The 14,056-nt window shown below is 47.2% G+C and overlaps 1 protein-coding gene across 3 annotated transcripts in view; it reads right to left on the minus strand.

Moving 5' to 3' along the window:
• PRRG1 (proline rich and Gla domain 1) overlaps positions 1 to 4,579 on the minus strand; it is a 64,629-nt gene extending 60,050 nt beyond the window's left edge. The window contains exon 1 of one of the 3 annotated variants that reach the window (XM_063953462.1): positions 4,148 to 4,579. The gene's annotated coding sequence lies outside the window, so the exon portion shown is untranslated. Of the gene's footprint in view, positions 1 to 1,866; positions 1,891 to 3,557; positions 3,581 to 4,147 lie in introns of those variants that run through there. The other 2 variants (XM_063953464.1, XM_063953463.1) reach the window with 2 other exon arrangements.
• Between the last annotated feature and the right edge of the window lie 9,477 nt (positions 4,580 to 14,056).

Raw genomic sequence — 14,056 nt, forward strand, 5'->3', positions numbered from 1 at the left:
CCTCCTCTGTACGTCGCTGTAGACTCCGGAATTGTGCCAGAGTCTACTGCGTATGCGCAAAATCACTACTGCGCATGTGCGGTGGCCATTTTGGCTGTGACTTTCGCCGCGACTGCAGCACCAGATGCTGTACTCCGGAAAGGTAAGTATTAAAAATTGGTGCAGTGTGCGCCCTTCCCCATCCGCCTACAGATGAATACTACAATCAGCTTTACGATAGCCCTAATGAAAAAACATAAACGTACTAAATGATTTTGCCAAAAAATGTTTGATTGAAGATTACTTTAAAAATGCAGAATGATGTAATGCAGCTTAGTACGTCTGCTTTCAATAGCTATATTAAAAAAGTGTCAATATTTAACCAGCCTTGTCTTTTGGACTCTATAAAGTGTGTACTTTGCACCACATCCATTAGTTACCAAGTAGATAATCTGCTGGCTGATACCTATGCAAGGCACAGTTTGTTACCTTACAATACGTTCAAGTAGTTCTCATATCACAGCAACTGAGGAGTATATACTACAGGTCTTAATGTCACATAATACTGAATGCACTGTGATAAAATAAAAGGACAGCTCAAGCGTCGGTATGCTGACCACCAGGATCCCGATCGCCGTGATGATAACTACATCCCGCTGTCACATAACTAGAATTACATCTAGAGGGAATACGCAGCACTGATATCCTTGTGTTTATCAACAGTAAATAGAATTGCTCCTATTTAAAAAAAAAAAGTTAATTACAGTCTAAAGTCCTGTAAAACACTGCTTAAGTTATAAACTTGTTTAATAACCGGAAGGTACAATAAAGTCACGTACGCATTTCACATTAAAAAGGTATATAATAATTGTATGAGAATATAAAACTTTAAGCTGTATCGAGTTATGAATCTTAGTGATAGAATTATATGCAGGCTATAAATATTGCACTGGTTTACAACTGCTCTTGTCCCATTTCAGCGCTTGGAAGTAAACATATTCCTCTCAATAGGAGCACATAATAAAATGCAATGAGATGATGTTAATGAGCTTTTCCATCTGTCATTCCACAGGTTTGTAAATGCTCACATAAATGTGATGCAGTCCATACAATATTTTCTTTTATTGCGATTAAACATGCTATGGAAAAAATGCACTGCAAGCAGTACTGCTCACACAGTGCCATCATTGCTGTGTGACCATATCATACAGCCCACCAAGAACCTTTTCAATCTGGTGGACAACTATGCAATATATTGCACCTATCCTTGTGTATCCATGTCTATTTCCCTATAGATTGTAAGCTTCTGAGCAGGGCCTTCCTACCTCTATGACTGACTGTTTGTTATATCATTGTTATTTCCAATTGTAAAGCGCAACAGAATTTGCTGCACTATATAAGAAACTGATAATAATAATAAATAGGAGCAAGAAAGAGGAGCTCCCTGACCATTTCTGCTGGGATAGGACCTTGCTAAGACATAGAAGAGCTGCATGCATAGGGTTACCAAATAATACCACAGAAACGCTTTTTTCTTCTTCATTTTGCGTGACTGGCTACATGACATAATATACATTGCTTTCCTTTATGACATAGCTCTTCCTAACCACTCAGGGTAGTGAACACTGTCACTATGAATGCTAGTGGGTTGTTTCCCGTGATGACACATTTGTGTTAATGGTGAACACTCATTCCCTGTCACACTGGGTCCTTGTGGTGTGTACATCATTGTGCAGAACTGGAGCATTCTTGTGTTATGAACTCGATCATTATCAAGAAGGAAACCGACTAGCATTCAAAGTGCCAGTGTAGCACTACCTATGGTTTTCTTTGCAAAAAAATAAAAATAAAAATGTTATATACATACATACATACATACATACATACATGGCACAGAACCTGGCCCAACAGATCTTTTGACTGGTCCAAGTACCACCCTCGATATAATACCAATGTTGTTTAATCTGGTGATCAAAAAAGAAAGCCTGTATTTAACTATTTTTCTCCCCTGTGTATGTCTCTCAGCAACTAATCAAAAACACAATTATGAATATATAAGGCAAACAGAATTTTTACACTATACAGGTGACTTTTGCTATGCAATAGACAAAACACACACTGCAAATTCAAACAGTACCAAAGGTTGGTTCCATATAACATTTGACAAGTCATGTCACTCATTTTTTTTTCTAATTTAAACCTTTGTCAATGACTTTTCCAACATTGTAACAGAAGATCACCATTATCGCTTTAGTATTTCTATGTTAGGAACGGAACAACAATGACTATAAGACCAGTCATAGTAAAAGCAGGACAGACTATGGATGCATCTGTGGTTCATCCTATGTTCACTGCGGCTGATCACTTATGCAAATGTTTCAGTCTTTCTAGAAATCAGTTACCCCTATTTGTAGGTACGGTTCAGGTAAGGGCCCTCATTCCGAGTTGTTCGCTCGCAAGCGGATTTTAGCAGATTTGCTCATGCTAAGCCGCCGCCTACTGGGAGTGAATCTTAGCATCTTAAAATTGCGAACGATGTATTCGCAATATTGCGATTACACACCTCGTAGCAGTTTCTGAGTAGCTCCAGACTTACTCGACATCTGCGATCAGTTCAGTGCTTGTCGTTCCTGGTTTGACGTCACAAACACACCCAGCGTTCGCCCAGACACTCCTCCGTTTCTCCAGCCACTCCTGCGTTTTTTCCGGAAACGGTATCGTTTTTTCCCACACGCCCATAAAACGGCCTGTTTCCGCCCAGTAACACCCATTTCCTGTCAATCACATTACGATCTCCAGAACGATGAAAAAGCCGTGAGTAAAATTCCTAACTGCATAGCAAATTTACTTGGCGCAGTCGCAGTGCGAACATTGCGCATGCGCATTAAGCGGAAAATCGCTGCGATGCGAAGATTTTTACCGAGCGAACAACTCGGAATGAGGGCCAAGGTGTACTTAGCATATGACATCAGGAACATGAAAAGCACCAATGTAGTGTACCACTCAGTATTAAACAAACAAACCATTCTGTTGCTATTTTGGAGTCTAAACTATTCTCAAACTAATTGTCTAATGTGGCACAACCACTTTTATAAACTGCAGAGAAAAACATTATATTGATGCCATTATAGAAAAGAGAATTAAAAAAACAAAAACAGCAGTGTCTTTATTTTAAGAATCATTTAATTCACAATGGACCGTACCATGCTCAGTAAATCATCAAAATATTAGATTTTTTTAGTCTTAGCCAATGACAACGATTTCAGAAATTCAATATAAATGTCATAACCAATATAAATTTATATTATCATCGCTAATTAAACTTGTTTCAATAAGCCGCTTCAATCTTTACATGATACTGTACAGTGCTTTATAAGTATACAATAAAAGTTAGTTATTTGTAGTCACTTATTTTTAAAGAGCACAGACAATTTTTATTTTTTCTATAACAACCCCAAAATAGAAATGGCAGCTACAATAGATAATAATAATAATAATAATAATAAATATACAAAAACTATCTAATGGAAATAAGCAAACACATCAATATACGTGTAATGCAATAAACAAACAAATACCTAACAAGGTGATGCTACCAGCATATCTGATCTATTACCCGACTGTAACTGGCTTTTAACAACAAGTAAATGGCAGTAATACCCAGCTATGGAAGAACAACACTGTATCCACCCAACTGTGTCATCACATACACACACCATGCATGAGTAACACATCCTCATCCCAACATTTGCCAAGGATAAATATGCAAGGGATGCAATAATAATGCCTTATCGTATGCTAGGCGGGGACGTTCAGAATGGAACTTTGGGAATTGCTGTATAGGGGGCGGCAGCTGCGATCCGTTCCCGGTGTTGTTTTGCCAAATGTCTGGCTGTGTATAATACAGTATACTACACAGGCATATGGGTGGGAGCGGGGTCTCCTGGAAAGTAGCACTGCTGCAGCCATCGCGTAACATGCAGCCTCTCTCACTAGGGCAAGCCGTGCATACAGCAGGACATGTATAGCAGGATTGTCGTGTTGTACTAACGGAAGATACAACTCATGGAAAGATGTGCAGGTCGTATAATGTAGTATAGTATAAAGCGGTACACTGGGTGAGGACCACCCCGAGCATCAGTAAGAAATATATACAGCAGTATAGTACCTAGTGCAGCCCCGATGTGATGACCCGCAGCGGGTCACACTGCAGCTCCAGCGGCGGCTTTGTACAGTCCCCTCGTTGATGCGGATCCCTCCATGAGCAGCAGCAGGATCCCGGGATCACATACAGCTGGGAGGAGGAGGGAGGGGGAAAACTACAACTCCCAGCACACCGCGCGGCCGCCGGTGGCATGCTTCAGCCGGGCGAATCTTTATTCCACCCTGACACACGCCTTGCGCATGCTGTGCATCTGCTGTTTACGAACAACTGTCTCACTCTGTGAAAGTCCTGTCTCACACGGTTTTCCAAGCATCGAAAGTCTTGCACAATGCACTCTAGGGCTGTAACACACACTCCGGTTTTTCCCGGCCGGCAAAAGCCGGGTAGTGTGTTTTAGCCCTTAGGGGAACGCCGACCGGTCTTACGAGTTTAAGCAGTTATATCTGTAAAAGTTTTGCCCCTGGCAATGTCATCGAAAATAAATAAATTAATTAATATTGATGCCACAAATGAGGATCCCGCATATACACCTGTGAGCTTGCGTCCTACCTTCCTACTTTTGAAAACGCATTTCAGGTAAACTGTGAAAGTAACGCCTATAAGCGTGGACCAGCACTGCTATTTCTGCTGCGGGGTACACTGGGCTCCACAGGGAATGACATTGGTGTGTAGAGTAGGGTAAACAGGCACTTAACGGGGGGGGGGTTAGATGTCAGTGAGACATCTCCTGCTGCAGCTCCATCACCTGCCCCAGCGGCGCTGTACACTCCCGCGCCCTGGTTGCCAGGTACCTACAGCGGAGGCTCCGGTTTTCTTCTAATGTTAGTCACACACACGGCTGCTGTTCTCCCGGATCGCATGGCCGCACTACAGGGAGGAGGTAAGGGGTCCCCGCAACGGGACCCACTGTAAATCGCGATCCCGCGTGGCCGGTGGGAGGCGGGCCGCACCTGCTGGCCTAGACACTGTGGCAATACAGGGACCCCACTAGACCACCAGGGCATGGGCACAGGTCGGTTTTCTCTCACAAAACCGTTTTCTTAAGCCCCCAGTACCCGGTGGTGAAGTCCAGCAGGGGGATAAGGCTTTGATATGTAGCCCCTCCCCCAGCCCCAGGGCGCCATTTAGAGTAAATGTTCCCGCCCTGGAGCTGTACATCTCTCTCTCCCTCACTCCCAGTCCCAGTCAGTGTTTGGGCGTCATTACACAGGGCAACACTGTTCCTGGGACTGTTTGGGCAAATTCTCCTCTGTAAAGCCGCCTGGCTGTCAGCGCTGTGCATTTTACAGGACACTTAAGTATTCTACATGTCTGCTGACAGTGTTAGTTAAGAAAAAGTGCATTTAGTCAGGGTTATTTAGTACAAGTACCCTGTGATATACATCCAGTTTTTACTGTGCATTGTTATATCTAATTCAGTGTATAGCTATAGATAAGATAGTACTACTCTGTATTGCTAGACCAGTGCAGTTTAATTGCATGTCATAATTTCTGCATTGTACAAACTGTGACTGTGTGTGTGCATATAGCTGCTGTGTGACCTCCATTTCGTGTTTCTCACTCAGATTGCTATCCCTATATTCTATAACCTGAGGGGGCTAAGTGCGTCAGGTTTACCATAATATAGGCAGTTCACAGGATATACTCAGTGTGTATTTTTCTCTGTGATTTCTAGTCACGATATACCTCTTGAATCCCCTGTTTGTGCTGAAATACACTGCACAGGGGGTTCTTGTCAGGTACTGTACTGCTGATATTGTACTGTGTTGCCCTGCATTGAGCTTTTGATTATGTCAGCTACAAAGGGCAACGGAGCTGGGGCTGATCCCACATTGTGTGGTGTTGACGCTGCAGACACATTTGAGGATAACATAGCAGCTGAGGGTTCTGGTTCTGGGGGTTCCTTGCCCCCCAGTGGGACTGTAGCAACGGGGGGGGGCAAAACGACCCACCTTGGGCTACCTTCTTCACGCTATTAAATACGCTGGTAACTAGACTAACGCCCCCTATGGGACCTCCTGTGCCGGTACAACCGCTTATGGTCCCCACGGTTAATCCGCCATGGGCAGATCAACTGTCCAATCAGTTACAGCAATTGAACCAATCACTGACTACTCAAAAGTCTAACCCTCATCCGCCTAAGACCAAGGGGTCCTCTAAGTGGGCAATTACTTCCTCACAATCCACCCATATCCCAGACACCTCCTCTGATGAGGATGGCGATTATACGGACCACACAGATTCTGATCCTGATGCCTCTGATGGGGAGGTTGTTTCGCAGGTGGATGTTCCTGACTTGGTAGAGGCTATTAGGTTCATTCTTCAGGTTGATGATGAACAGGAGTCTGTCACTGCCCCTAGGAAACCGGACAGGTTTAAACGTCAGAAGGTGGTTAAACAGGATTTACCCCACTCTGACCATTTCAGGAGTCCTGGGAAAATCCAGGAAAGAAGTTTACTCCTCACAAGAAGATGCTGGCTCGCTACCCCCTCGCTGCGGAGCTTAGTAAAAATTGGGAAACGCCACTGCCAGTGGATTCGCAAGTGGCGCGGCTGGTAGTATCCTCTGCTCTGCCTGTAACTACTGTCACGTCCTTGAGAGAGCCGACGGACAAGCGTGTGGAGGGTTGTTTGAAGGCAATCTACACCCTAAACGGTGCGGTGCATAGGCCCACTATTGCAGCAACGTGGGATGCAGAAGATGTGGAAGCGTGGGCTCAGGAGCTGGAGGCGGAGTTGCCTTCCAATGCTTCTGATCATGCTAGACAGTGCCTGTCATATATTGTTACAGCGTCTCATTACATTGAAGAGGCGGCATCTGATGCCGGTATTCTGGTAGCCAAGGCTTCTACTACGTCCATTTTGGCTCGCAGGACATGGACTCTAAGAAAACCCTGGAGGTACTCCCATTCAAAGGAGACCTTCTTTTCAAAGAAAACATTGACTAGATAGTGGCTGACTTAGCGTCTGCTAAAACAGCATGTCTTCCTAGTACTGCTCCTTCGGTGCAGAAGGCCAAAAGTACTTCCTTTCGCTCCTTTCGTCCAGGAAGGTCAGCAAAAGGTCAGGCGTACCCGAAACAGGTTCGCACTTCCAAACCCAATAAGCCCAAACCCAAACGGGCCTGGGCTGCCCGTCAGCCTGCTTTCAAGACTGACAAGCCTGCCGCATGACAGGGCGGGTCTCCCTCTGGGAGATCCCAGGGTGGGGGGCCGACTTCTAGGGTTTACCCAGGAATGGTTGAAGACCACTTCCGATGCCTGGGTTACGCCGTATCCTTCAAGAATCGTCCCCCTCATCGATTTTGCCTGACAGACATCCCTTTGGATCAGGTGAAGGCAAAGACTCTTCATTCGGTGGTACAGTCCCTCCTGGACACAGGAGTGGGAGTACAGGTGCCTCTGGCTCAGAGAGGCAAGGGGTACTATTCACCGCTGTTCCTAGTCCCAAAACCAAATGGGTCTTGCCAGCCCATTCTCAATCTCAAGTCTCTGAACAAGTTTGTGAAAGTCTCCAAGTTTCATATGGAAACTCTTTGCTCTATTGTTCTAGCCTTGGAGCCTGGGGACTATATGGTCTCACTGGACATACAGGATACTTACCTACATATTCCCATTGCAGTGTCGCATCAGCAGTACCTGAGGTTTGCGGTTGGAAACCTCCATTACCAGTTTTGGGAGTTACCTTTTGGTTTGACCACGGCTTCGCGAGTCTTCACCAAAGTTATGGCAGTAATGACGGCTGTACTCCGCCGTCAAGGGGTCAGGATCCTACCGTACTTGGACGACTTGTTGATCAGGCAAATTCCCCAGAGTTTCTCTTACGTCATATAGATTTGACTATCCGGTTCCTGCAAGCCCAAGGGTGGCTCATCAACTGGAAGAAATCCTCCCTGGTCCCGACTCAGAGCATGATGCACCTGGGAGCGTTGTTGGACACTCACAACCCGCGGTTGTTCTTGTCTCAGGAGAAAGTCCTGAAGCTTCAGGACAGGATTCGATGCTTCCTATCTCGTCCGCAAGTGTCGATACATTCGGCAATGCAAGTGCTAGGTCTCATGGTGTCGGCTTTCGACATGGTGGAGTATGCTCAAGTCCATTCCCGCCCTCTCCAGAGGCTGATTCTTGCCAAATGGGATGGCCTGCCTCACCGGGTTAGGTCTCATATGATCTCATTATCTCCGGAGGTCTGCCTGTCACTGAGCTGGTGGCTTCAGGACCAACGATTGAGCAGGTGTCGTCCCTTTTGGATCTCCAACTGGGTCCTTCTGACGATGGACGCCAGTCTGAGGGGTTGGGGTGCAGTGTTGGAGCAACACTGCCTTCAGGGTCGGTGGACCAAAGAGGAGTCTCTCCTCCCGATAAACAATCTGGAATTGTGGGCGGCGTTCAACTCATTGAACTTGGCCCAGCATCTGATACAGAACAGACCTGTTCAAATACAGTCGGACAACCCCACCACGGTGGCGTACATAAATCATCATGGCGGCACTCGAAGCTGCATGGCAATGAGGGAAGTATCACGGATTCTTCAGTGGGCGGAATGCCATCTACCAGCCATATCGGCAGTGTTCATTCCGGGGGTCCTAAACTGGGAAGCGGACTTTCTCAGTCGTCAGGACGTACACGCCGGAGAGTGGAGCCTCCATCCAGAAGTTTTTCAACTCCTCGTGGACAAGTGGGGCCTTCCAGGTGTGGACCTGATGGCATCTCGGCACAATCACAAGGTGCCGGTCTTCGGTGCAAGGACAAGTGATCCTCAAGCAGCGTTCGTGGACGCACTGGCAATTCCGTGGAACTTTCGGCTGCCATACGTATTCCCTCCAGTGTCACTCCTGCCCAGAGTAATAAGGAAGTTCAAACACGAAGGAGGAATCCTACTTCTGATCGCTTCGGCATGGCCCAGACGGCATTGGTCCTCAGACCTTCAGGGTCTCTCGTTAGTGTCCCCTTCTACTTCCACAGATCTCCTCGTTCAGGGCCCCTGTGTATATCAGGATTTAACCCGATTGGCTTTGACAGCGTGGCTCTTGAAGCTTCCGTCTTAAGGGCCAAAGGATTTTCTGAGGCGGTCATTCAAACCATGTTGAAGGCCCGGAAACCCGCTTCTGCCCGGATTTATCATATGGTCTGGAATTCTTACTTTGCTTGGTGCGCATCTAACAATCATGACTCTTACAAGTTTAGTACAGCCAAACTTTTGGCCTTTCTACAAAAAGGCCTGGACTTGGGCCTTCGTCTGGCCTCCATCAAGGTTCATATTTCTGCCTCGTCGGTTTGGTTTCAGAGAAAAATTGCGACATTACCTGATGTGCATACATTCACTCAGGGTGTGTTGCGGATTCAACCTCCTTATGTCCCGCCTGTGGCCCCTTGGGACTTGTTGGTGGTTCTGGAGGCATTGCAAGGGTCTCCGCTTGAGCCTCTTGAATCTGCTGACCTTAAGTGGCTTACTCTTAAGGTAGTGATTCTGCTAGCTATTGCTTCCGCTAGACAGGTGTCAGATTTGGGTGCCTTGTCTTGTAGGTCTCCCTATCTGATTTTTCACCGTGATCCGGCGGTTCTTAGAACACGCCCTGGATATTTGCTTAAAGTGGTGTCTTCTTTCCATCTTAATCAGGAGATTGTGGTTCCGGCCTTGGCCTCTCCCGATTTGTCTTCCAAAGAAAAGTCTTTGGATGTGGTACGGGCTCTCCGTATCTACGTGAAGAGAACTGTTTCCATCAGGAAGTCGGATTCTCTCTTTGTTCTGTTTGGTTTTCACAAACGTGGCTGGCCTGCTCACAAGCAGAGCCTGGCCAGATGGATTAGAATGGTGATTGCACATGCTTATGTACAGGCTGGCCTTCCAGCTCCTGCTACTATAAAGGCCCATTCTACTCGGTCAGTTGGACCTTCTTGGGTGTCCCGCCGTGGTACGACCCTTGAACAATTGTGCAAGGCGGCTACGTGGTCCTCAGTGAACACGTTCATAAGGTTCTATGCCTTTGATACATCCGCCTCCCAGGATGCTTCCTTTGGACGTCGGGTTCTTGTGCCCGCTACAGTGCGTCCCCTCCCATAAGGAACTGCTTTAGGACATCCCTAATGTCATTCCCTGTGGAGCCCAGTTTACCCCGCAGCAGAAAACGAGATTTATGGTAAGAACTTACCGTTGTTAAATCTCTTTCTGCAAGGTACACTGGGCTCCACAGGGCGCCCACCCTGACGCACTTAGCTGCTTTGGGTTTGTATGGCATTAGCCGCTGACACCCTCTCCTGTTGTGAGTGTGTGGTGTTTGTGGCTACTAACAGTTGTAGTCTCTTTTGCCTGCTACTGCATTGGACTGGTTAACAAAAACTGAGCTCCTGTGCACGGAGGCGGGGCTATAGAGGAGGCGGCGCTAGGCATTCTGGGGACAGTCAAAGCTTTAAGCCTGTTGGTGCCTCGGATCAAGATCCTACTCTACACCCCAATGTCATTCCCTGTGGAGCCCAGTGTACCTCGCAGAAAGAGATTTAACAAAGGTAAGTTCTTACAATAAATCTCGTTATCTGAGAGACGTTTTTATGAAAATGACTTACATCCAAATGTAAATGAGCCCAAAGTTTGTAAGATCTACTTGTAGAAGAAAATACACTGATATTTTTCAGGATTTGTTTGTGTATTGTGTTTTAGGAAAGGTTCCTTATACTGTAAGTGGCCACGAGAAATCTTATTTCTCTGACGTCCTAGTGGATGCTGGGGACTCCGTCAGGACCATGGGGATTAGCGGCTCCGCAGGAGACAGGGCACAAAAATAAAGCTTTAGGATCAGGTGGTGTGCACTGGCTCCTCCCCCTATGACCCTCCTCCAAGCCTCAGTTAGGTTTTTGTGCCCGTCCGAGCAGGGTGCAATCTAGGTGGCTCTCCTAAAGAGCTGCTTAGAAAAAGTTTTTAGGTTTTTTATTTTACAGTGAGTCCTGCTGGCAACAGGCTCACTGCAACGAGGGACTTAGGGGAGAAGAAGTGAACTCACCTGCGTGCAGGATGGATTGGCTTCTTAGGCTACTGGACACCATTAGCTCCAGAGGGATCGAACACAGACCCAGCCATGGAGTCCGGTCCCGGAGCCGCGCCGCCGACCCCCTTGCAGATGCCGAAAAGTGAAGAGGTCCAGAAACCGGCGGCAGAAGACTTTTCAGTCTTCATGAGGTAGCGCACAGCACTGCAGCTGTGCGCCATTGTTGTCACACACTTCACACCAGCGGTCACGGAGGGTGCAGGGCGCTGCGGGGGGCGCCCTGGGCAGCAATGAGAATACCTTGTTCTGGCTAAAAAATACATCACATATAGCCCCTGGGGCTATATGGATGTATTTAACCCCTGCCAGGTCTCACAAACACCGGAGAAGAGCCCGCCGAAATAGGGGGCGGGGCCTATCTCCTCAGCACACAGCGCCATTTTCCTGCTCAGCTCCGCTGCGAGGAAGGCTCCCAGGACTCTCCCCTGCACTGCACTACAGAAACAGGGTAAAACAGAGAGGGGGGGGCACTTTTTTGGCGTTTTTTGATATATTAAGCTGCTATAAGGGAGACAACACTTCTATAGGGTTGTTCCTATATATTTATAGCGCTTGGGTGTGTGCTGGCAAACTCTCCCTCTGTCTCCCCAAAGGGCTAGTGGGGTCCTGTCTTCGATAAGAGCATTCCCTGTGTGTCTGCTGTGTGTCGGTACGTGTGTGTCGACATGTATGAGGACGATGTTGGTGTGGAGGCGGAGCAATTGCCGGTAATGGTGATGTCACCCCCTAGGGAGTCGACACCGGAATGGATGGCTTTGTTTATGGAATTACGTGATAATGTCAGCACATTACAAAAATCAGTTGACGACATGAGACGGCCGGCAAACCAGTTAGTACCTGTACAGGCGTCTCAGACACCGTCAGGGGCTGTAAAACGCCCTTTACCTCAGTCGGTCGACACAGACCCTGACACGGACACCGAATCTAGTGTCGACGGTGAAGAAACAAACGTATTTTCCAGTAGGGCCACACGTTATATGATCACGGCAATGAAGGAGGCTTTGCATATCTCTGATACTGCATGTACCACAAAAAGGGGTATTATGTGGGGTCTGAAAAAACTACCTGTAGTTTTTCCTGAATCAGACGAATTGAATGAAGTGTGTGATGAAGCGTGGGTTAACCCCGATAGAAAACTGCTAATTTCAAAGAAGTTATTGGCATTATATCCTTTCCCGCCAGAGGTTAGGGCGCGCTGGGAAACACCCCCTAGGGTGGATAAGGCGCTCACACGCTTATCAAAACAAGTGGCGTTACCGTCTCCTGAAACGGCCGCCCTCAAGGATCCAGCGGATAGGAGGCTGGAAACTACCCTGAAAAGTATATACACTCATACTGGTGTTATACTGCGACCAGCCATCGCCTCTGCATGGATGTGCAGTGCTGGGGTGGTTTGGTCGGATTCCCTGACTGAAAATATTGATACCCTAGATAGGGACAGTATTTTATTGACTTTAGAGCAATTAAAGGATGCTTTTCTTTATATGCGAGATGCTCAGAGGGATATTTGCACTCTGGCATCGAGAGTAAGTGCGATGTCCATATCTGCCAGAAGAAGTTTATGGACGCGACAATGGTCAGGTGATGCGGATTCCAAACGGCATATGGAAGTATTGCCGTATAAGGGGGAGGAATTATTTGGGGTCGGTCTATCGGATTTGGTGGCCACGGCAACAGCCGGGAAATCCACCTTTTTACCTCAGGTCCCCTCCCAACAGAAAAAGACACCGTCTTTTCAGCCGCAGTCCTTTCGTTCCTATAGGAACAAGCGGGCGAAAGGACAGTCATATTTGCAAAGGAAAGGCAAAGGAAAGGGTAAGAGAGTGCACCAAGCAGCTTCTTCCCAGGAGCAGAAGCCCCCCCCGGCTTCTGCAAAGCCCTCAGCATGACGTTGGGGCTTTACAAGCGGACTCAGGGGCGGTGGGGGGTCGACTCAAGAATTTCAGCGCACAGTGGGCTCACTCACAGGTGGACCCCTGGATCCTGCAGGTAGTATCTCAGGGTTACAGGTTGGAATTCGAGAAGTCTCCCCCTCGCCGGTTCCTAAAGTCTGCTCTGCCAACGTCTCCCTCAGACAGGGCGACGGTATTGGAAGCCATTCACAAGCTGTATTCTCAGCAGGTGATAGTCAAGGTACCCCTCCTACAACAGGGAAAGGGGTATTATTCCACACTATTTGTGGTACCGAAGCCGGACGGCTCGGTAAGACCTATTCTAAATCTGAAATCTTTGAACCTGTACATACAAAAATTCAAGTTCAAGATGGAGTCACTCAGAGCAGTGATAGCGAATCTGGAAGAAGGGGACTTTATGGTGTCCCTGGACATCAAGGATGCTTACCTGCATGTCCCAATTTGCCCTTCACATCAAGGGTACCTCAGGTTCGTGGTGAAAAACTGTCATTATCAGTTTCAGACGCTGCCGTTTGGATTGTCCACGGCACCCCGGGTCTTTACCAAGGTAATGGCCGAAATGATGTTTCTTCTGCGAAGAAAAGGCGTATTAATTATCCCTTACTTGGACGATCTCCTGATAAGGGCAAGGTCCAGAGAACAGCTGGGGGACGTAGTAGCACTAACCCAAGTAGTGCTGCAACAGCACGGGTGGATTCTGAATTTTCCAAAATCTCAATTGACCCCGACGACACGTCTGCTGTTCCTGGGAATGATTCTGGACACGGTTCAGAAAAAGGTGTTTCTTCCGGAGGAGAAAGCCAGGGAGTTATCCGAACTTGTCAGGAACCTCCTAAAACCAGGGAAAGTGTCTGTGCATCAATGCACAAGAGTCCTGGGAAAGATGGTGGCTTCTTACGCAGCGATTCCATTCGGCAGATTCCACGCACAAACTTTTCAGTGGGATCTGCTGGACAA

Source organism: Pseudophryne corroboree, chromosome 2, assembly GCF_028390025.1.
Source record: "Pseudophryne corroboree isolate aPseCor3 chromosome 2, aPseCor3.hap2, whole genome shotgun sequence".
In the NCBI taxonomy this organism is placed as follows: domain Eukaryota; kingdom Metazoa; phylum Chordata; class Amphibia; order Anura; family Myobatrachidae; genus Pseudophryne; species Pseudophryne corroboree.